The 11,216-nt window shown below is 42.3% G+C and overlaps 1 pseudogene; it reads left to right on the top strand.

The window, feature by feature from the left end:
* The first annotated feature begins 398 nt into the window (after positions 1-398).
* On the top strand, positions 399-10,985 carry LOC119231348 (pre-mRNA-splicing regulator WTAP-like; annotated as a pseudogene).
* The last annotated feature ends 231 nt before the right edge of the window (positions 10,986-11,216 follow it).

Genomic DNA, 11,216 nt, shown 5'->3' with positions numbered 1-11,216 from the left:
AAACAGTCAGATTAGGTCAAGCCAATTGCAATAGCTGGTATTCACTGGTTTTTTGCTTATAAAAATGCTAAAAAAGGGCCTCCTTGGTGGCACAAGGGGTTAAGTGTCATCACTATGAAGCTATCGCCAGTCACTGCAGCATGAGTTTGATCCCTGCCAGGGAGCCACCCACCTAATGCAGCAGACCCCCGCCAGAGAGCCACCCACATGGCACAGCAGACCTCTCCTGTCTCTCCCACTGCTCCCCTCAGCAGTGTATTTCAGTCAATCTGCCTGTTCAGTTCCCCACTCTGTCTCTGGTGAATCCTCTCACCCCCTGCACCTCTAGCATACCCCAGTTCTTGTATGCATAAATAAATAATTTTTTTTAAAAATGCTAAAAGAATAGAAAGTGGACAATGGGTGGTGGAGAAGGAGAACAAAAAGAAAAGGAAGAGGGAGGAAAAGAAAACTCCCTTTTGTTAGTCCAGAGCATTTATTTACAACATGCCAGACTTTTGGTGTCTGCAAACACACTGCACTAAAACAAAAGGTGGGGTGAATTGAGGGGATGAGGCAGAGAAAGATCTGGGATGTTGAGTCTCATTTGCCAAATAGAGTCTTCACCTAAATTGAAAATTGATTCTAAGTGTTGGGAAACTAAAGTTTAAGATATTTCCAATTTGAAAAATAATAAGATAACCAGTGAAGCAAAATAAAAATGCATTTGATAATGAAAGTAATTAAATAAGTGGCTCGATTAATGTACCAATTTGTGAAACTTAAAAAACAGTAATCTTTAAAATTATTTTAAGCACAATCTGAAGCTTGGTAGAATTTTAGCTCATGCTTCTTTTGATAGTCTCTCAAAGCTCCTTGGCTCCACCTAGTGTCAACTAGTCAAAACTGACACATAAAAGGACAAACACCATGATAGAACCTCACTACTGGTTTCTTCTTTTCCTTAAAAAAACAAGCTCCCACCTGGCAAATTATTGGCTTCCTCCCCATAAATAGAAGCTAAAAATTTAACTCATCACAAACCTCAAGGGTTTATGACAACTATTTGTGACTGGATATGTTTATATACTCATATCTTGAAACAAATGCACCCCAAAACACAATTTATTGATTCATTCCCCAGACCTTCTGGAACACCCCTTTGTACCAGGCACTGTTCAATGGGTTGGGGACAGGAAATAATACCTACGGTTGTGGTGGAAGAGAGGAAATAAGTAAAGAAATTCAATAGACTGTAATAGGAATTGATAGTCTGAATGAACGCTTTAGAGGTTAATAGGAGTGTCTCTCTGTTTTGGTTAATGTCTCTTTTGCTGTGCAGAAGCTTTTTAGTTTGATGTAATCCCAGGTATTTATCTTTTCCCTGACTTTCTTTGCTTTGGGTGATGAATCTTTACAGATGTTATTGTGGGGCCTCCCTGGTGGCGCAGCGGGTTGTGCCCAGCGTTGTGAAGCTGTCCATAACCTCTGCAATGTGGGTTCGATTCCTGGCAGGCAAGGGAGATTCCCACATGGCACAGCAGACCTCTCCTGTCGTGCCCGTTGCTCCCCTCAGCAGTGTATTTCGGTCCTTCTGCTTATTCTATTCCCTGCTCTGTCTCTGGTGAATCCTCTCACCCTACCACACCTCTGGCCTGTACCCCAGCTCTTGCATAAAAATAAATATTTTTAAAAAACGGTTATTGTGATGTATGTCTTGCAGTGTTTTACCTATATTTTCTTCTATATATTTTATGGTTTCAGGTCTTATGTCCAGTTCTTTTATCCATTTTGAGTTGATTTTATGCATAGTGAAAGGTAGTGGTCTAGTTTCATTTTTTGCATGTGGTGGTCCAGTTTTCCCAGCAAAGACAAACTCATGCCATTCACAGCAATGTGGATGGAACTAGAAGGAATTATGCTCAGTGAAATAAGTCAGAAAGAGAAAGAAAAATATCGGATGGCTTCACTTTTAGCAGGAATACATCAGTGTAAAAAAATAATAACAGTACAAAACAAAATTGGACAATTATAAATCAGAAACATACTGCAGGGGAAGAGGCAGGAGAGGGATCAGAGGAGGAGGAGGGAGGAGCAAAGGGGACTGAGGTGATGTGCACAGGTGCATTGGTGAAGGAAACTCTATGGAGACTACACCTGAGGGGGTGGGGGAAGCAAATATTGTTTAAAAATGAACAATGACGTAAAAAATAAATATATATATATATAAAATTTAAAAAGAGCTTAATAGGAGGTATCCAAATGCAAAATCAAGGGAAAAAGCACCCAGTACAGAATTAACGGCCTGTGTTAATCTTGTGAGCACAGAAGCGAAGCCCCTTGAGATGCTGAGTATCAAAGCGGCCGCTGAGAGGCGCAAAGGTTAAGCAGCAGACTCTGAAGCCTGACTGGGCTGGTTGAATCTTGATCCTCCTATTCTACTTCTCTGTGCCTTGGTTTTCATGTTCTTCAAGCTGGGATAATCACAATACCTCCCACATGCAGGAAGTGTGACGATGAAGGAAGTTAATACATGGTCTACACTACGAGAGCCTGGCACACAGGGAGCGTGCAGCACAGCACATCCTGACTAAATATTTCTCCTGCAGTGTACATGATCCTGGGGAAAGGAAGGCAGTCACTAGATGATACACAAATGGTTTTACTTTATGCACAATAGCAGCTGAGACTCCTCTTTCCCTCCACACACATGTGCTCTAGTGGAGTCAGCCAGGAACTTTCCCCACCAGACATTTAATTCCTTTATTTATTTATATTTTTTTGAGAGGGAGGGAGAGGGACCAATACAGGTGAGGGAATGTGTTCTTACACAAGGGACTATGGTGATGGTACACGGGTGAATTGGTAATGGAATTTTGCAGGGACTACACTTGAGAGGAGAAAGCACACATTGTACAAAAAGGAAGAATGATGTAAAATATATATTAAATTAAATTTTAAAAATACAAAATAAAAAAAAAACTAAATAAATAAATAAATACCAGATCCTGGCTTAAGTTTCCCAAAAATAATTAAATCAATATTCCTTCATCTACGGACACAGGGAGACTGGACAGCCAGATGCTTCACAGGTCATCTCCTTCTCCTTTCAACCACAGCATGAGCAGAAATGTTGCTGGTATATCTCTCCAGCTCATAAGGTGACTAGGCACTCTGTGGAGAATAAGTCTCACAGTCTCAGAGTGAGGGGGTCCCAGCAGCCTCCTCCATGTCAGTTCAGAAGGCAGTTGACAGAGTGGACAGAAAAGTGTGAGAGAAAGTTCATGGGTCAGGGGAATGATCTTTTTTACTTGTGTGCCTTCTCTTTCTGATGTGTTTTGCATATCTTGACACATTCTTGACCTCTATGAAGCAGGGCACTTAGGAGGAAAATAATGAAGAGGAGAAAAAGAACAGGTAAAAGAAGAAGTAGAGGACAGAAGTTAAAATTATTGTGCATATGTCCTAAGCATTTTGTATGTACTAAGTATTTCATTAGCTCTATGTTATTATTATTCACATCTTACAAATGAGAAAAGAAACTAAGGCCCAATGGATATTAAACAATTTAACCAAAGTCACTCAGCTAATAAGTGATGAAGTTACAATGCTAACACACCCTAACCAACACACTGACCATCTTCAGCATACCCTTCATCCTCCATAGATTTTCATCATGATGGGCCAACAGGCTCGCCTACTGCATGAGGTGTTCCTCAAACCTTCTCTTTGGGCCTCACTGGTGGCACAAGGGGTTAAGATGCAACCTATGAAGCTATCTGCAGCCACTACAGCACGAGTTCGATCATCATCCAGGGAGCTACCCACATGGCACGGCAGACATCTCCTGACTCGCCTGCTGTTCAGTCAGTCTGCCTGTTCTGTCCCCACTCTGTCTCTGGTGAATTCTCTCATCTCCCCACCCACATCTCTGGCCTACACCCCAGCTCTTGTATGCATAAATAAATAAAATGAATCTTTTAAAAATGAGGTCTATTAGTGTCAAATAAACAAGGAGCTCATAAGCAAACAACCTTGTTGGGCCTCCCCTGGTGGTGCAGTGGTTGAGCGCTGGGTTGCAAGGCTGCCCACAGCCTCTGCAGCGCCAGTTTGATCCCGAGCCACATGGCAAGGGGAAAGAAAGAAAGAAGGAAGGAAGGAAGAAAGAAAGAAAGAGAGAGAGAGAGAGAGAGAGAAGAGAGAGAGAAAAGAGAGAAGAAAGAGAGAAAGAGAGAAAGAGAGAAAGAAGAGAAAAGAGAGAAAGAGAGAAAAGAGAAAGAGAGAAAGAGAGAGAAAGAAACCACCGTGAAACAGCCCAAGGTAACTGTGTTTGCAAGCTTTGAGAGGTGGGAAGATAGGATTGGGGTTGGGCTGCAGATAGGATTGCAGCTTGCGCTTCACCCAGCCAGAAAACAATTTTGGCTTCAGGCTGCAAGTGGGAAGGTGTTGAGGAAAAAGAAGTTCCCTGCCTTTACTACATTCTGAAGTTTCTTTCAGAAATTTCAATAAACTGCCACTAGGTGTCCTCAAAGTAAAAATAATAACGGGGAAAAGTACTTCGTCACTTTTAAGAACTAAATTGACTAACTTTGATTCCCGGACTCTCCTGCCTCTAACAGTCAGTAGTTAAACCTGAACACCCGACCTCTGGAAAGGAAATGGAGTCCTACAAGAAAAAGGACACTTAAGTTGTTCATTTTTGTCCTTAATTAGGAGTTGTATTACTCTGTCAGTAAGGCAGGCCAACATCGCTTCAAATGGACAGCAGAAAATTTTCTCACCAAAACTCACCAGTCATCCTGGAATCAGGACACCAGGGGTCATCTGGCCTCTAGCCCTGAGCTACTCAGCATTTCAAAAACCAACTGCTCTGGCAGATCTTTTAACATCAGAATATCTTAAAATTTAAATTGAATTGCAGCAATTGCCTTTTCCAGGACAGCAGCTGCAACAGTCTTTTGTTTACTTAGTTATGACATCAGCAAATAGAAAAACACAATTGAGTCAAGATCATCCCCAGTTAGTCTTTTAAGTAAACACAGACCGGACCTCCCTTCTCTGCTGGTCTCTGCAGGCTCAGGGCCCCCCTCCCTTCACCCGTTCCCTGCTCCCCAGTCCCCAACTCCCTTCCAGTTCTTTTTCCTCCTTTGCTTCTACTCTTTCTTTGCATCCCTCTTTCTAAAATTTTTAAAATTTGTTAGTTGTTGACATGTCTAGATAACCCTGGGGGTATATTTTTACTACTCCATACTCCTCCATCCTTCAGTCAGCCTCTATCAAATCTTGGGTGCCCAAGTTCTAGCCTCTTCCTTTTTTTTTTTAATTTTATATATTTTTTATATCATTTTTCATTTTTGCACAGTGTATGCACTTTCATCTTTGTTATAGTCCTCATACAATTCCCACCTCCCTTGTTTTGATCCTACTCTCTCCTTCTCCCTGCCCCCCCTCAGTTGTCTCTGGCTTATAGTTGCCTGTTGGTTTTGATTTTTACTTTATTATAATTAGTCGCTTCCTTCCCCCATGTTTTCCCCTCCCCCATTCCCTCTAGTAAACAGTATATTTTTCACTAGATCCAATAATTGTTTTTGTTTTTTGCAAATATATTTTTAATTGTTTATATTCCATAGATAAGTAAAACCATCTGGTGTCTTTCTTTTGCATTTTCATTTATTTCTCTTAACATACTCACCTCAAGGTCCATCCATTTTGTCCCCAAAGGCACAATTTCATCCTTTTTATACCTGCATACTAATCCACTGAGTGTATATGCCAGAATTCCTCAATCCAGTCATCTGTTTTGGGGTACTTAGTTTGCTTCCATGACTTGGCAACTGTGGACAGTGCTGCCATGAACATAGAAAAACATAAGTTTCTCAGTATTAGCATTTTCATGTCCTTTGCTAAATACCAAGCAGAGGTTTTGCGAGATCACATAAGATTTCTTTTTTTTAAACAATTTTTTTTAAGATTTATTTTATTTATACAAGAGGGGATACAGGTCAGATGTGCGGGAGGGGAGCGGATCCACCGGAGACAGAGCAGGGAACAGAACAGGCAGAATGACTGAAATACACCACTGAGGGGAGCAGCAGGAGAGACAGGAAAGGTCTGCTCACCATGTGGGTTGCTCCGAGGCCGGCGCTGCAGAGGCTATGGACAGCTTCACAGCGCTGTGCTCAACCACCTGCGCCACCAGGGAGGCCCTGGATCACATAGATTTCTATTTTTGTTTTTTTAAGGTCTCTCTATACCATTTTCCACACTGCACCAAATTACATTCACACCAACAGTGGATTAGGGTTCTTTTCCCCATATCCTCACCAATATTTGTTGTTTTTATTCATTTTGATACAAGCTCTTCTCATAGGGACAAGATGATATCTCATTATTGTTTTGATTTGCATTTCCCTATAATAAACAACACTGAACAATTTTCATGTGCCTATAGGCCATCTGAGTGTCTTGCTGTTTTAAAAAAAAAAAGTCTATTTAGGTCCTTGCACATTTTTTTACTGGGCTGCCGGTTTTTTTGTTGTTGTTGAATTGTACTAGCATTTTATATACATACGTATTTCCTTGCATACACCAGAGGTGGAATACTCAGTGACCTAGGCTGTTTCCATGCCCACATCACACGTCTTCACTCCCTTTCTGAAAAGTCCCTCCAGTGAAAATCACCACACTCTGTAGGGCCATGGAGGGCTGCCCTCTTTTGTTCTGCAGGGGCATCTACTTTCCCGGTTGCACCCCCTTCCTGTCCTCCATTTCCTTCCCTGCAGTGAGCCCCCCTTAGTATAAGTCCTCTGATGAGTCTCCCCTTGGCAGGGGCCTTGAGCAAGCCAGGGCTACAACTGTAGCCAGAAGGCAACCCCTCAATTAAAGACTTCCGGCAGGGAACCTCTTCCCAAAAAAGATTCCACCGAGTGAAAACAGACTTCAAAGTTATGGCACAAGATGAGTTGATTCTAAGATGGAAACAATATGAAATACATGTGCACGTTTTGGAGGTCAAGTGCACAGATCTTAACTCTTATGATGTAACTGGCTTAAGGGAGTCTGAAGGAAAACTAAAGCACCAACAGTTATGAGTCTGCACTCAGGGAAAACATCGAACTGAGCAGCAAGAATGCCAAGACTATATTACTCAAATCCAGGCCTCACACAAGTCCAGCAGCCCAGAGTTACACAGTTGAGATCTACAAAAATAGATCCAACCATCAACTTGTCTTTCCTAAAAATGAGTGAGGAACTATAACACACTAAAGACAAACTGGAACAAATCCAAAATGACCTGAGTGCCTGGGAGTTTACGCCTGATAGTCAAACAGGAAAAAGTTACTGATAAAGGGTTGAATGCTTATCCAAGAGAATCAAGAACTTGGATGGCAGCTTGATGAATTATACAACTTGAAGTAGAGTAAGCTTAACAGAAGAAAACCAGTGAGAAGCTTAAAAGTGGTCAGAATGAACTGAATGACTTCATCATTCAACTTGATGAAAAAGTAGAGGGTATGCAGGGTGCCATCCCAGTTTTTTGCCAACAGTTGCAGAAGATGTGCCAGCACCTGATGCAGTATCAACTGCCATGGCCTCGAGCCTCAACCCCAGATCGCAGAGGGACGACATCTTCTAAACTGGTAGGACAGGCAGAGGCCACATGTAAGGACTAAAGTTGTGTCTGTCCAGTGGACCAAGTAATGACTGTTCCCATTGGCAGAAAACATCTGGGTTTGGATTTCTCAAGGAAGGGGACACAACCGAAGATGACTTTCCTTCTCTGGGAATGGTCATAAGGCCTCCAGCAGCGCAGAGGAGAGAGCTGGCAGAGGAGGTGGTCTTTACAGAGACCATCTCAGTGCGGGTAAGAAATGTGGACTCTCTCACGGGCAGTAAAAACTCTCACATGCCACTCAGATGACACATCTTCAATTATGAGCCTCAAGAGGAGAGATTAGTGAGTGGAAAAGGAAATCACACTGCAGGTCCCCACCATGTTCAGAATGACTTGAATTCAAGTGTAAATGTACTGGGTTCAATCTTTGTAATATTTTCCCAGCAATTTTTTATAAGGTCATTTAATTTTCACTACTGAAAGCTGCACTCATTGATGAAGTCCTCTAGTAGTTGCACATTAGATACATTTGTCCACCAGACATTTGTGTATTTTCTGGTTAATGACTAAAAGTTTCAGAAATTTGTGCACAGTTACTCAGCTTTTATAATTTGTTGTATCCTGTTATTGTATATTACTCTGTGACTCTGGTATACCTTACCTGTACTGACCAAATCTAATTAAACATTTTTTGTAACTCAAAAAAAAAAAGTACTCCATGGGGAAGTCCTGAGATTCTGGACTTGAGTCAGGGAACTTCCAAGTCTTCCTTTCAACTAATACTCTTCCTTATTGTTGTGTTTATGGGAGAAAGTGACCCAAACCTCGAGCCAATGAGTTGTGGGTGAGTACCCATTGGTTCCCTCTGTTAGCCATTTTTATACACACACATAAAATCAAGTTCATGGCCATGATCTTGTGTACATTCAATTTAAGTCAATGTCATGACTTTACAGAATAAGGAAAGGAAAAAGAAAAACAGAAGAGGAAAGAGGGAAAAGATTAGAAACTGGTGTCTCTATCTGCACCTGCCCAATAATTTGGAAGGAAAACTAGGCCACCAAGGCTGAGAGGGGTAATTAAAGTCAAAGAGGGCTGCTCCCCTGCATTTTCTCTGCCTCATTTGCTGGGCCCGTATATCATGTTTTAGGAATTTCTAATCTTTCCGCAGCCAGATGACTCATTCCCACTGGCTGTCTTGGGCTTCTACAAAACACCTGGGAAGATAAACCTAACAAAACAATCTCTCTCTACAAGTGAGCCTTTCAAGGTATGTAGGGAAATTTTCAGCTTTTATTTTCATTTTGTTCACCAAAGATACACAGTCCTTAATCATGGTTTCAGACATAATTGTGTCTGACAGCAAAAACCATTTCCAAATTGAGTAATGAAGTGGCATGAATAGGGAGCAATTTCCTCCCCAGGAGGTTTGCTTCTGCCTGGGGAGTAGAACTGAGAGTCACACATGACTTATTTGGGGCCAGAAAGAACTGAGAATTCTGTGGGAGGGCTCCCCAACTGCTTCTTGAAGCTGACTCCTCAAACTATGCCTCTCCCCGTCATGTACCTCACTGGCCCAGGTTGCCTTTTAGAGACATGAGTTCCTTTTTCTCTCTCTAGAGCTACCTAAGATGGATTTTTTTCCTAACTAAAGTCTGCAAAAGAAAGCCAGAAAGGAAAAAAAAATGGGGTACACCAACTCTAATTCAAAATGTAAATGATGGGCCTCCCTGGTGGCGCAAGGGGTTAAGACACAATCTATGAAGCTGTCCACATTTGTAGCACCAGCGCGATCCCCAGTGGGCCAGGAAGCAACCCACATGGCACAGCAGACCTCTCCTGACTAGCCCGCTGCTCCCCTCAGCAGTGTATTTCAGTCAATCCACCTGTTCTGCTCCCCACTCTGTCTCTGGTGAATCCTCTCACCTCCCCCAGCACCTCTGGCCTGTACCCTAGTTCTTGTATGCATAAATAAATCTTTTAAAAAATGTAAATGGGGCCTCCCTGGTGGCGCAGGTGGTTGAGCACAGTGCTGTGAAGCTGTCCGCAGCCTGTGCAGTGCTGGTTTGATCCCCGCCAGCCTCGGATCCACCCACATGGCAAGTAGACCTCTCCTGTCTCGCCCGTTGCTCCCCTCAGCAGTGTATTTTGTCAGTCTGCCTGTTCTGTTCCCCACTCTGTCTCTGGTGAATCCTCTCAATCTCCCATGCATCTGGCCTATACCCGGCTCTTGTATAAATAAAAAAAATAAATCTTTAAAAAAAATGTAAATGATAATTAAACCCATAGGAGTAATCATAAATTAGCAGGCCTCTTTTAGTGTGAGAATCAGAAGGGGAAAAAATAAAAATACTTTCTGAAAGTGTATACTGAAGTCTTGAATTTAAAAACCCTGGACATAGAAGGAAGTTACACATACAAATGAATACATTCCCAACTCTTATTTCTTAGATAACGAGGATTTAAAATATTCTTGGCTTTGTGCTAGGGACTCTACAAATATTCATTAATTAATCCTCCCCATAATCGTAAAAGGTGTTTATCGTGCTCACATCCATAAACAGTTGTCATGGCAGGAAGGGCCAGAGCAGGATCTCTGTGATCCGAGCAGACAGGTAAAGAAGGAGTCCTGAAGTCCTCGGTGGCTTTTGCAGGCTTCTGTTGGGATTTACCAGGTACACTGCTGGCAAGTGGTGCCAGGGGGATGGGAGGCTGGCAGGCCTCCCAGCTCCCAGCAAGTCTTTACTCTTTCTGGGCTCTCCGGCCTTCTCTGGGGGGGTCTCTGGTGGTCTCTGCTGCTCTTTCGCTCTCTTTCTCTCTGCTTCTCTGCTCTCAATGGCGTCCTCGTGACCGCACCCTTATAAGCGCAGCCTTAGCCCAGGTAAATCCCATCTACATATGCCCACACCGCACTCCAGGTGCCCGCCATCAGGCATGCATTCAGGAACGCAAGGATCCTTCATCTATCCTAATGGCGGGAGGGCAGAAAAGCCTGATACCTTTTCAATTACCCCACAACAGTTAAGAAAACTAGTGAGGGAAGTTTGACATTTTCCTTGAAGAGAACAGCTATTTCCTCCATGTAATTTAACACAGGCTGTGACGGATAGCCTAAGGGATCTGGGAATTAGAAAAAACTTAATTAGAATTTTAAGATTGGAAATTAGACCATTTATTAAGTTTTGAATCTTCAAAAGTGAAAACACTTGATATTTCTTTGTACACAAAGTGCACTCTCAGCCCATTTCATTTTTTTCTTTCTCTTTTTTAGAAGAATATCCATGTTTTATCTATCCCAACAGGTTATCTCCCATTCAAAGCATCCTTGGGTACAAAGCCAACAGGAAAGGGCCAAGAATTTGAGCCCAGAATGATCCAGTTCAGAGCCTGAACTCCTATTTACTCTGCCAGGGGGGCCTGCCATTGTTGATGCCACCATGCCACTGCTAAGCAAACTGAGTTTGAAAGGAAGAGGGACTGAGACATAGAAATCAGAGTGACTTTTTTTATTATTATTTACCTGTTTTTTCTTTTTTCTTATTCATTTATTTGTTTGAGATAACATTGCTTTACATCACTGTATAGGATTCAGAGGAAGAGATTCATAGCTCCTCAGATGGAC

This window comes from Talpa occidentalis, unplaced genomic scaffold (assembly GCF_014898055.3).
Source record: "Talpa occidentalis isolate TD23 unplaced genomic scaffold, MPIMG_talOcc4v2.1 talOcc4.7, whole genome shotgun sequence".
NCBI lineage: Eukaryota > Metazoa > Chordata > Mammalia > Eulipotyphla > Talpidae > Talpa > Talpa occidentalis.
The sequence above is the reverse complement of the archived record's forward strand: the minus strand, read 5'-3'. Positions and strand labels throughout refer to the sequence as shown.